This window comes from Polyergus mexicanus, unplaced genomic scaffold (genome assembly GCF_030449975.1).
Source record: "Polyergus mexicanus isolate NDT 795.1 unplaced genomic scaffold, iyPolMexi1.0 SCAF_17, whole genome shotgun sequence".
In the NCBI taxonomy this organism is placed as follows: Eukaryota; Metazoa; Arthropoda; class Insecta; order Hymenoptera; family Formicidae; genus Polyergus; species Polyergus mexicanus.
The window spans coordinates 3,080,853-3,104,226 of record NW_027223337.1 but is presented as its reverse complement, the minus strand read 5'-3'; the positions used below and the strand labels follow the sequence as shown (position 1 = coordinate 3,104,226).

The 23,374-nt window shown below is 63.2% G+C and overlaps 3 pseudogenes; all 3 read right to left on the bottom strand.

The window, feature by feature from the left end:
• Positions 1-5,816: 5,816 nt before the first annotated feature.
• LOC138940917 (U2 spliceosomal RNA) lies at positions 5,817-5,997 on the bottom strand (annotated as a pseudogene).
• Positions 5,998-12,294: 6,297 nt separating this feature from the next.
• Positions 12,295-12,473, bottom strand: LOC138940953 (U2 spliceosomal RNA; annotated as a pseudogene).
• Positions 12,474-18,779: 6,306 nt separating this feature from the next.
• Positions 18,780-18,957, bottom strand: LOC138940959 (U2 spliceosomal RNA; annotated as a pseudogene).
• Between the last annotated feature and the right edge of the window lie 4,417 nt (positions 18,958-23,374).

Sequence of the window (23,374 nt, the reverse complement as noted above, 5' to 3'; positions counted from 1 at the left end):
GCAAATAAATAGAAACAAGTGGGCAAGACAACGCACTTAATAAATTACGCGACACACACACTCGGAACGCAGAACAAATGAACAACAACGAGGACGTTGGAAGTGCCGCACCTACGCATTGGTGGGCCAACGCCGGCGAATCGCGCGGGGGGGTGTCGCGAGCACCCCCTCAGCCGAGGGGCGGGAGGGAGCGGCATACTGGCGCACGCCAGACACATGCTCCACGTAGATGTCCCTAGACCAGCGAATGGTATCCGAGACCATGAGGCGGCGCATCATCGAGGCGTAGGCGTTGCCAATCCTCAGCACCCTCAGTACCGCCTCATTCCTCGGATCCCACGAGCCAAGGGCACCGACGACGAAGGCCGTCACCACGACGCGATATCCCCGCCGCTGGAGCTCCTCAGCCAAGGGCGAGTATTTGGCGACTTTCCTCGCCCTAGCCTCATCGAAGGACACCCAGCGGTTTTCAAAGGGGATCGTCACGTCGCAGATGACGACACACTTGGAGCGCTCGTGCCAGACCACAAGATCGGGCCGTAGCTCCCCAAGTTCGCCCTCCATGCCCTCCACCCGCCGGTTTACCCGCTTCTCCCCAGGCATACGGCAAGCCTTCCAGAGGCGGTGCAAGACGGTGTCATGTCTCAGCTGGATGGCGGCGGAATGCACCCCGCAGTGCCCTAAAACGTGGGGAAGGGTCTCGGCTGCTGCCCCGCAACGCCGACACCTTCTGTCCGCCTCCCCCCAACGGCGTGCACCGTTGAGCGGGAGGACGTCCAATTTGGCGCGGTGTATAAAACGCCAGTCGGCGAAGCGAGTGAAGCTGCCGCCGCGGACATAGTGATTGCTCACACCCGCCCGCGACGACACCTCGAACACCTTCCCCTGATCGGGTTTACGCAACAGCGTACCCGCGTAGAATGCCGCCACCGCTGAGCGCAGACGAGTGACCACCTGGTTACGGGCTCCAGGTGGCACCTTTACCGCGTCGCCTCCGGGACGTCGGCACCCGACAATGAGCTCCTCGGTCGCCTCACACCATTCCCACCGAAGGGACAACCTCTCAGACTGCCTCCGCGCGGCATTCCGAGCCGTCGACCACAGGGAGCGCTCCCCTCCCTCGCGTAACCTCCCCTCCTGCGAACCAGAAAGGAAGGCCGCGACGTCCTCGTTGGTCGGAGGACCGCCAATCCGCCTGGCCACAACTCCCCGCAGAGACGCCCACGCGAGCGTCCTGACCGTCGCGTCGCCAGCCGTAAGCATACGGAAGACGTGCGCGACGGACAGGACGTCCGCGAGGTCAGCTAGCGGAAGTAGCCCACAACCCCCACGTTTCGGGGGGAGGTAGACCACCTCCGCGCTGGCTCTCTGCGGGAGGTTAAGCCAGGCCTTGGCTTTGCGGCGGATCTCTAAGTCCGCCGCCTTCAGGGGACGCTTCTCCACTGTGGCCCCCCGCAGCAGAAAGTCCATACGCGGCAAGATGTTAGTAGCCACTACCTCCAGTTTCTGCCACGGAGCAAGGAGGGATCGGTCAACCGCGCGAAGATCCTCAAGGAGGCCCCCGATCGTGGCGAATGGCGTTTGGTCGACCGAGCAACCCGTCGGGATACCGAGATGGTGATACGGCTCACCGGACGCAAGGGGATGGACGGGCTCTCCCTGGATTTCGAAGGTCGTCGGTAGGACCCTGCTGCCTGCTCCTGCACCGATGTGCAGGGTGGCACATTTAGCAGGGTTGAACCGCAACCCCACCGACGATGCTCCGTCCTCTGCAGCAGCCAGAAGCCGCTGCATTCCCTCGGGCGTATCGGCAACGAGTGCAATGTCGTCCGCATACGCCAAAACGCTAAAGCGCGAGCCCAATAGATCGAACCCCGCATCGACATCGGTAATTGCACGCAGTACCGAGTCGATAGCGAGGTCAAATACTATGGGGCTCAGCGGACAACCTTGCCGAACCCCCGAACGAACAGGGATGGGGCCGGTGAACCCGTCGGCCGCGCGCACCCGCGTGGTGCATCCCTCATACATGGATTGCCATGTACGAACGATGCCCCCCGGCACCCCGGAGCGAACGAGAGCGCGGCGGATCACCGCGTGCGGGACCGAACCAAACGCGTTGGAAAGGTCCAGCCACGCGACGACCGCCTGCCGCCTAGTCCTCCGCGCATCAGTCAGGATCTCCTGCAGGACAAAGTTGTGCTCAAAGCACCCCTCGTCCCGCAGGAATCCCTTCTGAGCCGGACTTAGCTTGTTGTTGCTGACCGCCCAGTCGGTCAGACGATCGGCAACGAGCGCCGCGAAAAGTTTGGGGGCAGTGTCCCCCAGCGCGAGAGGGCGCCAGTTTTCCAACATATCCCGGTCGCCTTTCTTATACACCAATACGGTGTTGGAGGTCTTCCAGGACGCTGGGACTGCCTCGAGCCGATAACACGCATTAAATAATGCGGTGAGGAGCCGCACTCCCGGATCCGCTCCACGAAGGTCACGGTAAGTGATACCGTCGGGACCCGGCGCAGAGTTGGTCATGCGCCGGAGCCGACGGTCCACCTCCAACTCCGTGAAGGGATCCAGGAGCGCGGACTCCCCCTCATCGGCCAAGGGGTCAGCGCGCTCCACCTCCGCGCCCAGATTGTCCAGGAGTTCGCCGCCGCGGTACAGCCCTTCGAAGTACGCCTGAACCCGCTGTCTCGGCACTTGGCACGATTCAGCGGGCCCCTGCAGCACTTCTCGGACCGCCTTGCGACGGTTCGCCCTGTACAAAGCCTGAATGCGCGTAGCTTCGCGCACCCAGCCCCCGCGTCCCTCTCCCTGCTGCTGGGGACCGGCCGGTGCCGGCCCCCTCCTGACGCCGTCTCTCGCCGGCACTCCCCCCTCACCCCGACGCGCCCGCGCCTCACGCGACCGATCCGGACGGTCGCGGGCGCCGGGTGCACCCCCGCCAACCGCTCTCGCTGCATCCTCCCCGAAGAAGGTGGCGACAGCAGCCGCCACCTCCTCCAGGTCCGCAATCGAGGCGACGGCCTCCACCCGCCCGACCAGCGCGTCACGAGCAGCCACACGTTGCCGCCTGTGCTGTCTTGCGACAGCCGCAGGGGCCGGTTGGCCACCGGACGGCAAGCCAGGCGGGGGGTTAGCACGTCGCGGGTTTCGGTGGTGCCCCCCGCCCCCGCTCCTAGAGACCGGCGGTGCCTCACCGCCCGCTCCGGAGCCGCCGGCTACGGGGACGCCCCGCCGACGGCCCATCACCCCAGGGACACTTACTTGGGCACTCGGATGTCCCGCGATGCTGTCTTCAGCACGCTCTCCCGGTGCCCTCTCCACGCTTGTCCCCGGCTGTGGGATGCCCGCAGCAACCCCTCGAACAGTGCGGACCATTGTCCGCTGGAGCACGACCGAGCAAGGTCGCGTGTTATGCGACGTTGTTGTATTCGCCGGCGTTTGTGGCGGATGACCGGGCGTCCGCCTCAGCCCCACCGGCGTCGGACCATCGCTCCCGCTGGAGTCGCCGCTCCACCTCCTCCTCGCTCTTCGCCCCACGTGCCTCCTCCACGGCCCACCTGAGTCCCCCTCGTCCTCCGATGGTGATGAGGGGGGCGCCGCTCCTTGATGCCGCCGCTCCTCCTGCCCTGGTGTTGAGGGGGTTGAGGGAAGGCGCATCCCGCCGACCACCTCCAGCGGTGACCCCTCCAGGATGGTAGGGAGGGGGGAGGGTCTCGATGGGGTGACCCTCCCCGCGGTGTACCCCGTGGCCATCACGGGGGACCCGCAAGTTGACGTGGTCACCGTCTGGGTGGTCAGCGTGGCGGATCCGGACGCCGCAGGCACAAATGGTGGTGTAATGACCCCCGCGCACACGCCGCAGATGGAAGGCGGCGTGGTGGGGGTCATTCGGGGGGGCGGGGTCCCTCGTTGCGGGGTGGGCGTCCTCGCCCCACCCCTCGCCCCCCCGGATGCCTGCAGCGTCAGCGCGGCACTGAGATTGCGTACCGCGGTGCCGGCTGGGGATGTCATCACCGGCTGGGCCCCCCTGGTGTTCCTCCCTGAAGAAGGGGGCCCCCGCGGTACGCCCCTGGCCGATGGTCGGGCCAGGGGGCCCGTCCGTGGCGCGCACTTCTCGACCGGCACGCTGGACGCCCGAGATCTGCTCCTTGTGGTTGGACCCCCACAGGATGTCGTCGGGGGGGTCCTCTCGGGCGTCCTCCTCCATGCGCCCCCCATGCCGCCGAAGGATGGTGATTCGGCGGCAGGGGACCTCCTGGGGGGCGCGCGTGCCGGCCTGGATGCGCCGCTCTTCACGAGAGGCGCGCTCGTGGAACGCCGCAAATTCCTATTAAATGGGGGCCCCGCCTGGCTGGTGGTTGACGGCGGGGCCCCTGCGGCACTCCCTGTAGATGATTTGCCCCCGCTGGATGGTCTGCGGGGGCTTTTGCGCGCCTCTCTTGCCGCTTGTCCGGACGGGCATCTCCTATTGGCCGCGCCATCTTGGGCTGTGGATCCGCCATTATCCTGTGGATGCGCCTTACCTTTAGTTGCGGCGGCCGACGTCCTCCTAGTGGCGGCACCCAATATGGCGGCTGTCATGGCGGCCTGGGATGTCAAAATGGCCGCCCCACGTGTAGTTGTTGTGGCCAGCGACGAAGATGATGTGCGTGTCGCTGGCCCCGCTGCGGTGACAGCCGCGTAGGAGGGGGACTCTCCTGCTGCTCCGGATGATGTTCGAGCTCCTGTGGATGTTGTTGTTGCAGGTGGTGCGTGTGCTGTTGACGTCGTGGCCGCGGAGTGCGACGTGGGTGGCCGCGAGGAAGTGAGGCTTCGCGACGATGCTCCAGCCGACGCCGATGCAGATGGGGCCGATGCAGAGGCCCGGGTCCGCACACCTGAAACACCACCAATATTATTCAGAGTTCTTTGTGCTCCGCGTACTGTGCGACACGCAGCTTCTGTCCGGGGGACGTGCTCCTTCTCAAAATGTTCTTTAACGCGTCGGTAGGGGACCGCGCCTGTCCCCCTATAGTCGCATATGGAGCACACATACGCTATTGTGTCCCCCGGATGAAATTTACGAATGTGACGCGATAAATGCTGCGTGTCGCAAAAGTCGCCCCTCGACCTGACGTTTCGGTCGGTGCTGCCCCAGCATCGCGGGCAACATACCCGCTCCGCCAAGGGGTACGTCAGCACCACCTCGAGCGGGCTCTGCGCCATACCAATAATAAATGAATAAATAAATATAAACAATAAATAAAATTACGACGCGCGGCAAGCGCGGAACCCCGCGCGCGGGACGCGGAGGCGGCACGTGGCGGGATAACCTACACACGTGTGTATGCAGGCACCCCGCGGCGGCGGATCGCGATGCGGCGCCCCGCCGTCACAACAACAGGTGCAACGATGCACCGCCGCACCGCGATGCACCACACGCACGCACCACACCCGCGCACCGCACACTCACCGCACTGCCGCACGTCACTCTCGGCGCAGAGCCCCAGGTCGAGGGAGCCCTAACCAACAAAACTCGCGGAGCACACGCGTCGCGGCACTTCACTTTTTCGCACGCGAACACGAAATCACAACTCGCTTCCCGGCAGAACGAAAATCGCGGACACACACTCGCGGATTAAAATATACAATAAATAATACTCTTCTCTGAGCTAAGTCTAATAAGGCTAGAAGCCCACGCGCGAAGGAGAGGTTAGGTGCGCGTGGGCACCCCGAGGATCCAGTCTACCGCGCTGATTTCCGGAAACCTGGTGCAAGCAGGTTATCTGCCACGGGGTTGATACCTAATAACCTGATGGGGTTGTGCTTTACCAGATTATTAGGCCGTTCCTGACGGTACTGCAATGCCAGGCCGACCCGCGGCAGAGTCGGAGCAAGCTCCGGTCACCCGCCAGGTTCCAAAAATCAGTTTAATATTCTGAATCCCCTATGGGGATTGTATCAGATATTAAGCTGATAAGAACAGATAAATTGCCGTTTATTTTCAATAAATGTTCCCCGGGGGGACAGCACCCCCCCGGGGTGCGAATACAATAAAATTCGGCAATTAGCCGCGCGCAAAGTACTTAAAATATGGGCGGGAGACATTGGCCCCTCCCGCCAGTGGGCACTAAAACTAACGCTCTGGGGGAGCACTAGCCTCCCCCAGGTCGGGAGAAATAAAAAGTTGATAATAGATTGCCCCGGCTGACAGACCGGGGCAATGTACATCAGATCACAGCAATCGCCCCCGGGTCAATCACAGATAAAAAGGTCAGAGATAAAAGGACCCGGGGGCGCGCACGCGGCGAAAATATAAATAAAATTAATTATGTAAACGCGACGCATTCATACTCGACTAAAATACAATAATAGGTACGCGGCATTCATACTCGGAACAGACAGGCCCACACAACATGCAATAAAATATAAAAACAGAACAGGGTATAATAATAAAATTAGAGCAGGGCAAAACCCTGCTCCCTCGCCGCTGCGAGCAAATAAATAGAAACAAGTGGGCAAGACAACGCACTTAATAAATTACGCGACACACACACTCGGAACGCAGAACAAATGAACAACAACGAGGACGTTGGAAGTGCCGCACCTACGCATTGGTGGGCCAACGCCGGCGAATCGCGCGGGGGGGTGTCGCGAGCACCCCCTCAGCCGAGGGGCGGGAGGGAGCGGCATACTGGCGCACGCCAGACACATGCTCCACGTAGATGTCCCTAGACCAGCGAATGGTATCCGAGACCATGAGGCGGCGCATCATCGAGGCGTAGGCGTTGCCAATCCTCAGCACCCTCAGTACCGCCTCATTCCTCGGATCCCACGAGCCAAGGGCACCGACGACGAAGGCCGTCACCACGACGCGATATCCCCGCCGCTGGAGCTCCTCAGCCAAGGGCGAGTATTTGGCGACTTTCCTCGCCCTAGCCTCATCGAAGGACACCCAGCGGTTTTCAAAGGGGATCGTCACGTCGCAGATGACGACACACTTGGAGCGCTCGTGCCAGACCACAAGATCGGGCCGTAGCTCCCCAAGTTCGCCCTCCATGCCCTCCACCCGCCGGTTTACCCGCTTCTCCCCAGGCATACGGCAAGCCTTCCAGAGGCGGTGCAAGACGGTGTCATGTCTCAGCTGGATGGCGGCGGAATGCACCCCGCAGTGCCCTAAAACGTGGGGAAGGGTCTCGGCTGCTGCCCCGCAACGCCGACACCTTCTGTCCGCCTCCCCCCAACGGCGTGCACCGTTGAGCGGGAGGACGTCCAATTTGGCGCGGTGTATAAAACGCCAGTCGGCGAAGCGAGTGAAGCTGCCGCCGCGGACATAGTGATTGCTCACACCCGCCCGCGACGACACCTCGAACACCTTCCCCTGATCGGGTTTACGCAACAGCGTACCCGCGTAGAATGCCGCCACCGCTGAGCGCAGACGAGTGACCACCTGGTTACGGGCTCCAGGTGGCACCTTTACCGCGTCGCCTCCGGGACGTCGGCACCCGACAATGAGCTCCTCGGTCGCCTCACACCATTCCCACCGAAGGGACAACCTCTCAGACTGCCTCCGCGCGGCATTCCGAGCCGTCGACCACAGGGAGCGCTCCCCTCCCTCGCGTAACCTCCCCTCCTGCGAACCAGAAAGGAAGGCCGCGACGTCCTCGTTGGTCGGAGGACCGCCAATCCGCCTGGCCACAACTCCCCGCAGAGACGCCCACGCGAGCGTCCTGACCGTCGCGTCGCCAGCCGTAAGCATACGGAAGACGTGCGCGACGGACAGGACGTCCGCGAGGTCAGCTAGCGGAAGTAGCCCACAACCCCCACGTTTCGGGGGGAGGTAGACCACCTCCGCGCTGGCTCTCTGCGGGAGGTTAAGCCAGGCCTTGGCTTTGCGGCGGATCTCTAAGTCCGCCGCCTTCAGGGGACGCTTCTCCACTGTGGCCCCCCGCAGCAGAAAGTCCATACGCGGCAAGATGTTAGTAGCCACTACCTCCAGTTTCTGCCACGGAGCAAGGAGGGATCGGTCAACCGCGCGAAGATCCTCAAGGAGGCCCCCGATCGTGGCGAATGGCGTTTGGTCGACCGAGCAACCCGTCGGGATACCGAGATGGTGATACGGCTCACCGGACGCAAGGGGATGGACGGGCTCTCCCTGGATTTCGAAGGTCGTCGGTAGGACCCTGCTGCCTGCTCCTGCACCGATGTGCAGGGTGGCACATTTAGCAGGGTTGAACCGCAACCCCACCGACGATGCTCCGTCCTCTGCAGCAGCCAGAAGCCGCTGCATTCCCTCGGGCGTATCGGCAACGAGTGCAATGTCGTCCGCATACGCCAAAACGCTAAAGCGCGAGCCCAATAGATCGAACCCCGCATCGACATCGGTAATTGCACGCAGTACCGAGTCGATAGCGAGGTCAAATACTATGGGGCTCAGCGGACAACCTTGCCGAACCCCCGAACGAACAGGGATGGGGCCGGTGAACCCGTCGGCCGCGCGCACCCGCGTGGTGCATCCCTCATACATGGATTGCCATGTACGAACGATGCCCCCCGGCACCCCGGAGCGAACGAGAGCGCGGCGGATCACCGCGTGCGGGACCGAACCAAACGCGTTGGAAAGGTCCAGCCACGCGACGACCGCCTGCCGCCTAGTCCTCCGCGCATCAGTCAGGATCTCCTGCAGGACAAAGTTGTGCTCAAAGCACCCCTCGTCCCGCAGGAATCCCTTCTGAGCCGGACTTAGCTTGTTGTTGCTGACCGCCCAGTCGGTCAGACGATCGGCAACGAGCGCCGCGAAAAGTTTGGGGGCAGTGTCCCCCAGCGCGAGAGGGCGCCAGTTTTCCAACATATCCCGGTCGCCTTTCTTATACACCAATACGGTGTTGGAGGTCTTCCAGGACGCTGGGACTGCCTCGAGCCGATAACACGCATTAAATAATGCGGTGAGGAGCCGCACTCCCGGATCCGCTCCACGAAGGTCACGGTAAGTGATACCGTCGGGACCCGGCGCAGAGTTGGTCATGCGCCGGAGCCGACGGTCCACCTCCAACTCCGTGAAGGGATCCAGGAGCGCGGACTCCCCCTCATCGGCCAAGGGGTCAGCGCGCTCCACCTCCGCGCCCAGATTGTCCAGGAGTTCGCCGCCGCGGTACAGCCCTTCGAAGTACGCCTGAACCCGCTGTCTCGGCACTTGGCACGATTCAGCGGGCCCCTGCAGCACTTCTCGGACCGCCTTGCGACGGTTCGCCCTGTACAAAGCCTGAATGCGCGTAGCTTCGCGCACCCAGCCCCCGCGTCCCTCTCCCTGCTGCTGGGGACCGGCCGGTGCCGGCCCCCTCCTGACGCCGTCTCTCGCCGGCACTCCCCCCTCACCCCGACGCGCCCGCGCCTCACGCGACCGATCCGGACGGTCGCGGGCGCCGGGTGCACCCCCGCCAACCGCTCTCGCTGCATCCTCCCCGAAGAAGGTGGCGACAGCAGCCGCCACCTCCTCCAGGTCCGCAATCGAGGCGACGGCCTCCACCCGCCCGACCAGCGCGTCACGAGCAGCCACACGTTGCCGCCTGTGCTGTCTTGCGACAGCCGCAGGGGCCGGTTGGCCACCGGACGGCAAGCCAGGCGGGGGGTTAGCACGTCGCGGGTTTCGGTGGTGCCCCCCGCCCCCGCTCCTAGAGACCGGCGGTGCCTCACCGCCCGCTCCGGAGCCGCCGGCTACGGGGACGCCCCGCCGACGGCCCATCACCCCAGGGACACTTACTTGGGCACTCGGATGTCCCGCGATGCTGTCTTCAGCACGCTCTCCCGGTGCCCTCTCCACGCTTGTCCCCGGCTGTGGGATGCCCGCAGCAACCCCTCGAACAGTGCGGACCATTGTCCGCTGGAGCACGACCGAGCAAGGTCGCGTGTTATGCGACGTTGTTGTATTCGCCGGCGTTTGTGGCGGATGACCGGGCGTCCGCCTCAGCCCCACCGGCGTCGGACCATCGCTCCCGCTGGAGTCGCCGCTCCACCTCCTCCTCGCTCTTCGCCCCACGTGCCTCCTCCACGGCCCACCTGAGTCCCCCTCGTCCTCCGATGGTGATGAGGGGGGCGCCGCTCCTTGATGCCGCCGCTCCTCCTGCCCTGGTGTTGAGGGGGTTGAGGGAAGGCGCATCCCGCCGACCACCTCCAGCGGTGACCCCTCCAGGATGGTAGGGAGGGGGGAGGGTCTCGATGGGGTGACCCTCCCCGCGGTGTACCCCGTGGCCATCACGGGGGACCCGCAAGTTGACGTGGTCACCGTCTGGGTGGTCAGCGTGGCGGATCCGGACGCCGCAGGCACAAATGGTGGTGTAATGACCCCCGCGCACACGCCGCAGATGGAAGGCGGCGTGGTGGGGGTCATTCGGGGGGGCGGGGTCCCTCGTTGCGGGGTGGGCGTCCTCGCCCCACCCCTCGCCCCCCCGGATGCCTGCAGCGTCAGCGCGGCACTGAGATTGCGTACCGCGGTGCCGGCTGGGGATGTCATCACCGGCTGGGCCCCCCTGGTGTTCCTCCCTGAAGAAGGGGGCCCCCGCGGTACGCCCCTGGCCGATGGTCGGGCCAGGGGGCCCGTCCGTGGCGCGCACTTCTCGACCGGCACGCTGGACGCCCGAGATCTGCTCCTTGTGGTTGGACCCCCACAGGATGTCGTCGGGGGGGTCCTCTCGGGCGTCCTCCTCCATGCGCCCCCCATGCCGCCGAAGGATGGTGATTCGGCGGCAGGGGACCTCCTGGGGGGCGCGCGTGCCGGCCTGGATGCGCCGCTCTTCACGAGAGGCGCGCTCGTGGAACGCCGCAAATTCCTATTAAATGGGGGCCCCGCCTGGCTGGTGGTTGACGGCGGGGCCCCTGCGGCACTCCCTGTAGATGATTTGCCCCCGCTGGATGGTCTGCGGGGGCTTTTGCGCGCCTCTCTTGCCGCTTGTCCGGACGGGCATCTCCTATTGGCCGCGCCATCTTGGGCTGTGGATCCGCCATTATCCTGTGGATGCGCCTTACCTTTAGTTGCGGCGGCCGACGTCCTCCTAGTGGCGGCACCCAATATGGCGGCTGTCATGGCGGCCTGGGATGTCAAAATGGCCGCCCCACGTGTAGTTGTTGTGGCCAGCGACGAAGATGATGTGCGTGTCGCTGGCCCCGCTGCGGTGACAGCCGCGTAGGAGGGGGACTCTCCTGCTGCTCCGGATGATGTTCGAGCTCCTGTGGATGTTGTTGTTGCAGGTGGTGCGTGTGCTGTTGACGTCGTGGCCGCGGAGTGCGACGTGGGTGGCCGCGAGGAAGTGAGGCTTCGCGACGATGCTCCAGCCGACGCCGATGCAGATGGGGCCGATGCAGAGGCCCGGGTCCGCACACCTGAAACACCACCAATATTATTCAGAGTTCTTTGTGCTCCGCGTACTGTGCGACACGCAGCTTCTGTCCGGGGGACGTGCTCCTTCTCAAAATGTTCTTTAACGCGTCGGTAGGGGACCGCGCCTGTCCCCCTATAGTCGCATATGGAGCACACATACGCTATTGTGTCCCCCGGATGAAATTTACGAATGTGACGCGATAAATGCTGCGTGTCGCAAAAGTCGCCCCTCGACCTGACGTTTCGGTCGGTGCTGCCCCAGCATCGCGGGCAACATACCCGCTCCGCCAAGGGGTACGTCAGCACCACCTCGAGCGGGCTCTGCGCCATACCAATAATAAATGAATAAATAAATATAAACAATAAATAAAATTACGACGCGCGGCAAGCGCGGAACCCCGCGCGCGGGACGCGGAGGCGGCACGTGGCGGGATAACCTACACACGTGTGTATGCAGGCACCCCGCGGCGGCGGATCGCGATGCGGCGCCCCGCCGTCACAACAACAGGTGCAACGATGCACCGCCGCACCGCGATGCACCACACGCACGCACCACACCCGCGCACCGCACACTCACCGCACTGCCGCACGTCACTCTCGGCGCAGAGCCCCAGGTCGAGGGAGCCCTAACCAACAAAACTCGCGGAGCACACGCGTCGCGGCACTTCACTTTTTCGCACGCGAACACGAAATCACAACTCGCTTCCCGGCAGAACGAAAATCGCGGACACACACTCGCGGATTAAAATATACAATAAATAATACTCTTCTCTGAGCTAAGTCTAATAAGGCTAGAAGCCCACGCGCGAAGGAGAGGTTAGGTGCGCGTGGGCACCCCGAGGATCCAGTCTACCGCGCTGATTTCCGGAAACCTGGTGCAAGCAGGTTATCTGCCACGGGGTTGATACCTAATAACCTAATGGGGTTGTGCTTTACCAGATTATTAGGCCGTTCCTGACGGTACTGCAATGCCAGGCCGACCCGCGGCAGAGTCGGAGCAAGCTCCGGTCACCCGCCAGGTTCCAAAAATCAGTTTAATATTCTGAATCCCCTATGGGGATTGTATCAGATATTAAGCTGATAAGAACAGATAAATTGCCGTTTATTTTGAATTAATGTTCCCCGGGGGGACAGCACCCCCCCGGGGTGCGAATACAATAAAAAGTCGGCAATTAGCCGCGCGCAATATACTTAAAATATGGGCGGGAGACAATAGCCCCTCCCGCCAGTGGGCACTAAAACTAACGCGCTGGGGGAGCACTAGCCTCCCCCAGGTCGACGATATAAAAAGGTGATAAATAGATTGCCCCGGCTGACTGACCGGGGCAATGTATATCTAAATCACAGCAACCGCCCCCGGGCCAATCACAGATAAGAGGTCGGAGATAAAAGGACCCGGGGGCGCGCACGCGGCAAAAGAATAATAAATAAAATTAAATGTAAAACGCGACACACACATTCTCGGCTAAAATACAATATTAGATACGCGGCATTCATACTCGGAACAGACAGGCCCACACAACATGCAATAAAATATATAAAAATATAAAAACGGGTTAAAATAAAATTAGAGCAGGGCAAAACCCTGCTCCCTCGCCGCTGCGAGTAGATAAATAAATAAAAGTGGGCAAGACAACGCACTTAATAAATTACGCGACATGTACACCCGAGACGCAAAAAACAATAAATAAATAGGACGAAGACGCATGAAGTGCCGCACCTACGCATTGGTGGGCCAACGCCGGCGAATCGCGCGGGGGGGTGTCGCGAGCACCCCCTCAGCCGAGGGGCGGGAGGGAGCGGCGTACTGGCGCACGCCAGACACGTGCTCCACGTAAATGTCCCTAGACCAGCGAATGGTATCCGAGACCATGAGGCGGCGCATCATCGAGGCGTAGGCGTTGCCAATCCTCAGCACCCTCAGTACCGCCTCATTCCTCGGATCCCACGAGCCAAGGGCACCGACGACGAAGGCCGTCACTACGACGCGATATCCCCGCCGCTGGAGCTCCTCAGCCAAGGGCGAGTATTTGGCGACTTTCCTCGCCCTAGCCTCATCGAAGGACACCCAGCGGTTCTCGAAGGGGATCGTCACGTCGCAGATGACGACACACTTGGAGCGCTCGTGCCAGACCACAAGATCGGGCCGTAGCTCCCCAAGTTCGCCCTCCATGCCCTCAACCCGCCGGTTTACCCGCTTCTCCCCAGGCATACGGCAAGCCTTCCAGAGGCGGTGCAATACGGCGTCGTGCCTCAGCTGAATGGCGGCGGAGTGTACCCCACAATGACCTAAAACATGGGGAAGGGTCTCGGCTGCTGCCCCGCAACGCCGACACCTTCGGTCTGCCTCCCCCCAACGGCGTGCACCGTTGAGAGGGAGGACATCCAATTTGGCGCGATGGATAAAGCGCCAGTCGGCGAAGCGAGTGAAGCTGCCGCCGCGGACATAGTGATTACTCACGCCCGCCCGCGACGACACCTCGAACACCTTCCCCTGGTCCGGCTTACGCAACAGCGTACCCGAATAGAAAGCCGCCACCGCTGAGCGCAGACGAGTAACCACCTGGTTGCGAGCACCAGGTGGCACCTTTACCGCGTCGCCTCCGGGACGTCGGCACCCGACAATGAGCCCCTCGGTCGCCTCACACCATTCCCACCGAAGGGACAACCTCTCAGACTGCCTCCGCGCAGCATTCCGAGCCGACGACCACAGGGAGCGCTCCCCTCCCTCGCGCAACCTCCCCTCCTGCGAACCGGAGAGGAAGGCCGCGATGTCCTCGCTGGTCGGAGGACCGCCAATCCGCCTGGCCACAACTCCCCGCAGAGACGCCCACGCGAGCGTCCTGACCGTCGCGTCGCCAGCCGTAAGCATACGGAAGACGTGCGCGACGGACAGGACGTCCGCGAGGTCAGCTAGCGGAAGTAGCCCACAACCCCCGCGTTTCGGGGGGAGGTAGACCACTTCCGCGCTGGCTCTCTGCGGGAGGTTGAGCCAGGCCTTGGCTTTGCGGCGGATCTCCAAGTCCGCCGCCTTCAGGGGACGCTTCTCCACTGTGGCCCCCCGCAGCAGAAAGTCCATCCGTGGCAGGATGTTCGTTGCCACGACCTCCAGTTTCTGCCACGGGGCAAGGAGGGATCGGTCAACCGCGCGAAGATCCTCAAGGAGGCCCCCGATAGTCGCGAATGGCGTTTGGTCGACCGAGCAACCCGTCGGGATACCGAGATGGTGATACGGCTCACCGGACGCAAGGGGATGGACGGGCTCTCCCTGGATTTCGAAGGTCGTCGGTAGGACCCTGCCGCCTGCTCCTGCACCGATGTGCAGGGTGGCACATTTAGCAGGGTTGAACCGCAACCCCACCGACGATGCTCCGTCCTCTGCAGCAGCCAGGAGCCGCTGCATTCCCTCGGGCGTATCGGCAACGAGTGCAATGTCGTCCGCATACGCTAAAACGCTAAAGCGCGAGCCCAATAGATCGAACCCCGCATCGACGTCGGTAATTGCACGCAGTACCGAGTCGATAGCGAGGTCAAATACTATCGGGCTCAGCGGACAACCTTGCCGAACCCCCGAGCGAACAGGGATGGGGTCGGTGAACCCGCCGGCCGCGCGCACCCGCGTGGTGCATCCCTCATACATGGACTGCCATGTACGAACGATGCCCCCCGGCACCCCGGAGCGAACGAGAGCTCGGCGGATCACCGCGTGCGGGACCGAACCAAACGCGTTGGAAAGGTCCAGCCACGCGACGACCGCCTGCCGCCTAGTCCTCCGCGCATCAGTCAGGATCTCCTGCAGGACAAAGTTGTGCTCAAAGCACCCCTCGTCCCGCAGGAATCCCTTCTGTGCCGGACTAAGCTTGTTGTTGGTGACCGCCCAGTCGGTCAGACGATCGGCAACGAGCGCCGCGAAAAGTTTGGGGGCAGTGTCCCCCAGCGCGAGAGGGCGCCAGTTTTCCAACATATCCCGGTCGCCTTTCTTATACACCAATACGGTGTTGGAGGTCTTCCAGGACGCTGGGACTGCCTCGAGCCGATAACACGCATTAAATAATGCGGTGAGGAGCCGCACTCCCGGATCCGCTCCACGAAGGTCACGGTAAGTGATACCGTCGGGACCCGGCGCAGAGTTGGTCATGCGCCGGAGCCGACGGTCCACCTCCAACTCCGTGAAGGGATCCAGGAGCGCGGACTCCCCCTCATCGGCCAAGGGGTCAGCGCGCTCCACCTCCGCGCCCAGATTGTCCAGGAGTTCGCCGCCGCGGTACAGCCCTTCGAAGTACGCCTGAACCCGCTGTCTCGGCACTTGGCACGATTCAGCGGGCCCCTGCAGCACTTCTCGGACCGCCTTGCGACGGTTCGCCCTGTACAAAGCCTGAATGCGCGTAGCTTCGCGCACCCAGCCCCCGCGTCCTTCTCCCTGCTGCTGGGGACCGGCCGGTGCCGGCCCCCTCCTGACGTCGTCTCTCGCCGGCACTCCCCCCTCACCCCGACGCGCCCGCGCCTCACGCGACCGATCCGGACGGTCGCGGGCGCCGGGTGCACCCCCGCCAACCGCTCTCGCTGCATCCTCCCCGAAGAAGGTGGCGACAGCAGCCGCCACCTCCTCCAGGTCCGCAATCGAGGCGACGGCCTCCACCCGCCCGACCAGCGCGTCACGAGCAGCCACACGTTGCCGCCTGTGCTGTCTTGCGACAGCCGCAGGGGCCGGTTGGCCACCGGACGGCAAGCCGGGCGGGGGGTTAGCACGTCGCGGGTTTCGGTGGTGCCCCCCGCCCCCGCTCCTAGAGACCGGCGGTGCCTCACCGCCCGCTCCGGAGCCGCCGGCTACGGGAACGCCCCGCCGACGGCCCATCACCCCAGGGACACTTACTTGGGCACTCGGATGTCCCGCGATGCTGTCTTCAGCACGCTCTCCCGGTGCCCTCTCCACGCTTGTCCCCGGCTGTGGGATGCCCGCAGCAACCCCTCGAACAGTGCGGACCATTGTCCGCTGGAGCACGACCGAGCAAGGTCGCGTGTTATGCGACGTTGTTGTATTCGCCGGCGTTTGTGGCGGATGACCGGGCGTCCGCCCCAGCCCCACCGGCGTCGGACCATCGCTCCCGCTGGAGTCGCCGCTCCACCTCCTCCTCGCTCCTCGCCCCACGTGCCTCCTCCACGGCCCACCTGAGTCCCCCTCGTCCTCTGATGGTGATGAGGGGGGCGCCGCTCCTTGATGCCGCCGCTCCTCCTGCCCTGGTGTTGAGGGGGTTGAGGGAAGGCGCATCCCGCCGACCACCTCCAGCGGTGACCCCTCCAGGATGGTAGGGAGGGGGGAGGGTCTCGATGGGGTGACCCTCCCCGCGGTGTACCCCGTGGCCATCACGGGGGACCCGCAAGTTGACGTGGTCACCGTCTGGGTGGTCAGCGTGGCGGATCCGGACGCCGCAGGCACAAATGGTGGTGTAATGACCCCCGCGCACACGCCGCAGATGGAAGGCGGCGTGGTGGGGGTCATTCGGGGGGGCGGGGTCCCTCGTTGCGGGGTGGGCGTCCTCGCCCCACCCCTCGCCCCCCCGGATGCCTGCAGCGTCAGCGCGGCACTGAGATTGCGTACCGCGGTGCCGGCTGGGGATGTCATCACCGGCTGGGCCCCCCTGGTGTTCCTCCCTGAAGAAGGGGGCCCCCGCGGTACGCCCCTGGCCGATGGTCGGGCCAGGGGGCCCGTCCGTGGCGCGCACTTCTCGACCGGCACGCTGGACGCCCGAGATCTGCTCCTTGTGGTTGGACCCCCACAGGATGTCGTCGGGGGGGTCCTCTCGGGCGTCCTCCTCCATGCGCCCCCCATGCCGCCGAAGGATGGAGATTCGGCGGCAGGGGACCTCCTGGGGGGCGCGCGTGCCGGTCTGGATGCGCCGCTCTTCACGAGAGGCGCGCTCGTGGAACGCCGCATATTCCTATTAAATGAGGGCCCCGCCTGGCTGGTGGATGATGGCGGGGCCCCTGCAGCACTCCTCGTTGCTGTTTTGCCCCCGCTGGATGGTCTGCGGGGGCTTTTGCGCGCCTCTCTGGCCGCTTGTCCCGACGGGCATCTCCTATTGGCCGCGCCATCTTGCCCTGTGGATCCGCCATAAGACTGTGGATGCGCCTTACCTTTAGTTGCGGCGGCCGACGTCCTCCTAGTGGCGGCACCCAATATGGCGGCTGTCATGGCGGCCTGTGATGTTAAGATGGCCGCCCCGCGTGTTGTTGTTGTGGCCAGCGACGGGGATGATCTTCGTGTCGCTGGCCCCGCTGCGGTGACAGCCGCGTAGGAGGGGGACTCTCCTGCTGCTCCGGATGGTCGGGATGCTCTCGTGGATGATGTAGTTGTTGCAGGTGGTGTCGATGTGGATGTCGTGGCCGCGGAGTGCGACGTGGGTGGCCGCGAGGAAGTGAGGCCTCGCGACGATGCTCCAGCCGACGCCGATGCAGATGGGGCCGATGCAGAGGCCCGGGTCCGCACACCTGAAAGCCCACCAACATTAGAAATAGTTCTCTGTGCTCCGCGTACTGTGCGACACGCAGCTTCCGTCCGGGGGACGTGCTCCTTCTCAAAATGTTCTTTGACGCGTCTGTACGGGACCGCGCCTGTCCCCCTATAATTACAAATTGAGCACACGTATGCGATAGTGTCCCCCGGGTGGAATTTACGAATATGTCTAGATAAATGCTGCGTGTCGCAGAAATCGCCCCTCGACCTGACGTTTCGGTCGGTGCTGCCCCAGCATCGCGGGCAACATACCCGCTCCGCCAGGGGGTATGTCAGCACCACCTCGAGCGGGCTCTGCGCCATAACAAATATGAATAAATAAATAAATAAACAATAAATAAAATCTAGACGCGCGGCAAGCACGGAACCCCGCGCGCGGGACGCGGAGGCGGCACGTGGCGGGATAACCTACACACGTGTGTATGCAGGCACCCCGCGGCGGCGGATCGCGATGCGGCGCCCCGCCGTCACAACAACAGGTGCAACGATGCACCGCCGCACCGCGATGCACCACACGCACGCACCACACCCGCGCACCGCACACCCACCGCACTGCCGCACGTCACTCTCGGCGCAGAGCCCCAGGTCGAGGGAGCCCTAACCAACAAAACTCGCGGAGCACACGCGTCGCGGCACTTCACTTTTTCGCACGCGAACACGAAATCACAACTCGCTTCCCGGCAGAACGAAAATCGCGGACACACACTCGCGGATTAAAATATACAATAAATAATACTCTTCTCTGAGCTAAGTCTAATAAGGCTAGAAGCCCACGCGCGAAGGAGAGGTTAGGTGCGCGTGGGCACCCCGAGGATCCAGTCTACCGCGCTGATTTCCGGAAACCTGGTGCAAGCAGGTTATCTGCCACGGGGTTGATACCTAATAACCTGATGGGGTTGTGCTTTACCAGATTATTAGGCCGTTCCTGACGGTACTGCAATGCCAGGCCGACCCGCGGCAGAGTCGGAGCAAGCTCCGGTCACCCGCCAGGTTCCAAAAATCAGTTTAATATTCTGAATCCCCTATGGGGATTGTATCAGATATTAAGCTGATAAGAACAGATAAATTGCCGTTTATTTTCAGTTAATGTTCCCCGGGGGGACAGCACCCCCCCGGGGTGCGAATACAATAAGAATCGGCAATTAGCCGCGCGCTATATCCTTAAAAATATGGGCGGGAGACAATAGCCCCTCCCGCCAGTGGGCACTAAAACTAACACGCTGGGGGAGCACTAGTCTCCCCCAGGTCGACGGAATAAAACAGTGATAAATAGATTGCCCCGGCTGACTGACCGGGGCAATGTATATCAATATCACAGCATTCGCCCCCGGGCCAATCACAGATAAGAGGTCGGAGATAAAAGGACCCGGGGGCGCGCACGCGGCAAAAAAATAAATAAAATTAAATATGTAAAGACGCGGCACACACATACTCGACTAAAATACAATATTGGATCGCGACATTCACACACGGAACAGACAGGCCCACACAACATGCAATAAAATATATAAAAACAAAACAGGGTTAAAAAAAATAAATAAATAAATAGAGCAGGGTGAGACCCTGCCCCCTCGCCGCTGCGAGCCAATAAATAGATATAAGTGGGCAAGACAACGCACTTAATAAATTACGCGGCATGTACACTCGGAACGCAGATACAATAAATAAATAAAGACGAGGACGTTGGAAGTGCCGCACCTACGCATTGGTGGGCCAACGCCGGCGAATCGCGCGGGGGGGTGTCGCGAGCACCCCCTCAGCCGAGGGGCGGGAGGGAGCGGCGTACTGGCGCACGCCAGACACGTGCTCCACGTAAATGTCCCTAGACCAGCGAATGGTATCCGAGACCATGAGGCGGCGCATCATCGAGGCGTAGGCGTTGCCAATCCTAAGCACTCTCAACACCGCCTCATTCCTCGGATCCCACGAGCCAAGGGCACCGACGACGAAGGCCGTCACTACGACGCGATATCCCCGCCGCTGGAGCTCCTCAGCCAAGGGCGAGTATTTGGCGACTTTCCTCGCCCTAGCCTCATCGAAAGACACCCAGCGGTTTTCGAAGGGGATCGTCACGTCGCAGATGACGACACACTTGGAGCGCTCGTGCCAGACCACAAGATCGGGCCGTAGCTCCCCAAGTTCGCCCTCCATGCCCTCAACCCGCCGGTTTACCCGCTTCTCCCCAGGCATACGGCAAGCCTTCCAGAGGCGGTGCAAGACGGTGTCATGTCTCAGCTGGATGGCAGCGGAATGCACCCCGCAGTGCCCTAAGACATGGGGAAGGGTCTCGGCTGCTGCCCCGCAACGCCGACACCTTCGGTCTGCCTCCCCCCAACGGCGTGCACCGTTGAGAGGGAGGACATCCAACTTGGCACGGTGGATAAAGCGCCAGTCGGCGAAGCGAGTGAAGCTGCCGCCGCGGACATAGTGATTGCTCACGCCCGCCCGCGACGACACCTCAAACACCTTCCCCTGATCGGGTTTACGCAACAGCGTACCCGCGTAAAATGCCGCCACCGCTGAGCGCAGACGAGTGACCACCTGGTTACGGGCTCCAGGTGGCACCTTTACCGCGTCGCCTCCGGGACGTCGGCACCCGACAATGAGCTCCTCGGTCGCCTCACACCATTCCCACCGAAGGGACAACCTCTCGGACTGCCTCCGCGCGGCATTCCGAGCCGTCGACCACAGGGAGCGCTCCCCCCCCTCGCGCAACCTCCCCTCCTGCGAACCGGAGAGGAAGGCCGCGATGTCCTCGTTGTTCGGAGGACCGCCAATCCGCCTGGCCACAACTCCCCGCAGAGACGCCCACGCGAGCGTCCTGACCGTCGCGTCGCCAGCCGTAAGCATACGGAAGACGTGCGCGACGGACAGGACGTCCGCGAGGTCAGCTAGCGGAAGTAGCCCACAACCCCCTCGTTTCGGGGGGAGGTAGACCACTTCCGCGCTGGCTCTCTGCGGGAGGTTGAGCCAGGCCTTGGCTTTACGGCGGATCTCTAGGTCCGCCGCCTTCAGGGGACGCTTCTCCACTGTGGCCCCCCGCAGCAGAAAGTCCATACGCGGCAGGATGTTAGTTGCCACTACCTCCAGTTTCTGCCACGGAGCAAGGAGGGATCGGTCAACCGCGCGAAGATCCTCAAGGAGGCCCCCAATTGTGGCGAATGGCGTTTGGTCGACCGAGCAACCCGTCGGGATACCGAGATGGTGATACGGCTCACCGGACTCAAGGGGATGGACGGGCTCTCCCTGGATTTCGAAGGTCGTCGGTAGGACCCTGCTGCCTGCTCCTGCACCGATGTGCAGGGTGGCACATTTAGCAGGGTTGAACCGCAACCCCACCGACGATGCTCCGTCCTCTGCAGCAGCCAGAAGCCGCTGCATTCCCTCGGGCGTATCGGCAACGAGTGCAATGTCGTCCGCATACGCTAAAACGCTAAAGCGCGAGCCCAATAGATCGAACCCCGCATCGACATCGGTAATTGCACGCAGTACCGAGTCGATAGCGAGGTCAAATACTATGGGGCTCAGCGGACAACCTTGCCGAACCCCCGAACGAACAGGGATGGGGTCGGTGAACCCGTCGGCCGCGCGCACCCGCGTGGTGCATCCCTCATACATGGACTGCCATGTACGAACGATGCCCCCCGGCACCCCGGAGCGAACGAGAGCTCGGCGGATCACCGCGTGCGGGACCGAACCAAACGCGTTGGAAAGGTCCAGCCACGCGACGACCGCCTGCCGCCTAGTCCTCCGCGCATCAGTCAGGATCTCCTGCAGGACAAAGTTGTGCTCAAAGCACCCCTCGTCCCGCAGGAATCCCTTCTGTGCCGGACTAAGCTTGTTGTTGGTGACCGCCCAGTCGGTCAGACGATCGGCAACGAGCGCCGCGAAAAGTTTGGGGGCAGTGTCCCCCAGCGCGAGAGGGCGCCAGTTTTCCAACATATCCCGGTCGCCTTTCTTATACACCAATACGGTGTTGGAGGTCTTCCAGGACGCTGGGACTGCCTCGAGCCGATAACACGCATTAAATAATGCGGTGAGGAGCCGCACTCCCGGATCCGCTCCACGAAGGTCACGGTAAGTGATACCGTCGGGACCCGGCGCAGAGTTGGTCATGCGCCGGAGCCGACGGTCCACCTCCAACTCCGTGAAGGGATCCAGGAGCGCGGACTCCCCCTCATCGGCCAAGGGGTCAGCGCGCTCCACCTCCGCGCCCAGATTGTCCAGGAGTTCGCCGCCGCGGTACAGCCCTTCGAAGTACGCCTGAACCCGCTGTCTCGGCACTTGGCACGATTCAGCGGGCCCCTGCAGCACTTCTCGGACCGCCTTGCGACGGTTCGCCCTGTACAAAGCCTGAATGCGCGTAGCTTCGCGCACCCAGCCCCCGCGTCCTTCTCCCTGCTGCTGGGGACCGGCCGGTGCCGGCCCCCTCCTGACGCCGTCTCTCGCCGGCACTCCCCCCTCACCCCGACGCGCCCGCGCCTCACGCGACCGATCCGGACGGTCGCGGGCGCCGGGTGCACCCCCGCCAACCGCTCTCGCTGCATCCTCCCCGAAGAAGGTGGCGACAGCAGCCGCCACCTCCTCCAGGTCCGCAATCGAGGCGACGGCCTCCACCCGCCCGACCAGCGCGTCACGAGCAGCCACACGTTGCCGCCTGTGCTGTCTTGCGACAGCCGCAGGGGCCGGTTGGCCACCGGACGGCAAGCCGGGCGGGGGGTTAGCACGTCGCGGGTTTCGGTGGTGCCCCCCGCCCCCGCTCCTAGAGACCGGCGGTGCCTCACCGCCCGCTCCGGAGCCGCCGGCTACGGGAACGCCCCGCCGACGGCCCATCACCCCAGGGACACTTACTTGGGCACTCGGATGTCCCGCGATGCTGTCTTCAGCACGCTCTCCCGGTGCCCTCTCCACGCTTGTCCCCGGCTGTGGGATGCCCGCAGCAACCCCTCGAACAGTGCGGACCATTGTCCGCTGGAGCACGACCGAGCAAGGTCGCGTGTTATGCGACGTTGTTGTATTCGCCGGCGTTTGTGGCGGATGACCGGGCGTCCGCCTCAGCCCCACCGGCGTCGGACCATCGCTCCCGCTGGAGTCGCCGCTCCACCTCCTCCTCGCTCTTCGCCCCACGTGCCTCCTCCACGGCCCACCTGAGTCCCCCTCGTCCTCTGATGGTGATGAGGGGGGCGCCGCTCCTTGATGCCGCCGCTCCTCCTGCCCTGGTGTTGAGGGTGTTGAAGGAAGGCGCATCCCGCCGACCACCTCCAACGGTGACCCCTCCAAGATGGTCGGGAGGGGGGAGGGTCTCGATGGGGTGACCCTCCCCGCGGTGTACCCCGTGGCCATCACGGGGGACCCGCACGTTGATGTGGTCACCGTCTGGGTGGTCAACGTGGCGGATCCGGACGCCGCAGGCAAAGCTGGAGGTGTAATGACCCCCGCGCACACGCCGCAGATGGAAGGCGGCGTGGTGGGGGTCATTCGGGGGGGCGGGGTCCCTCGTTGCG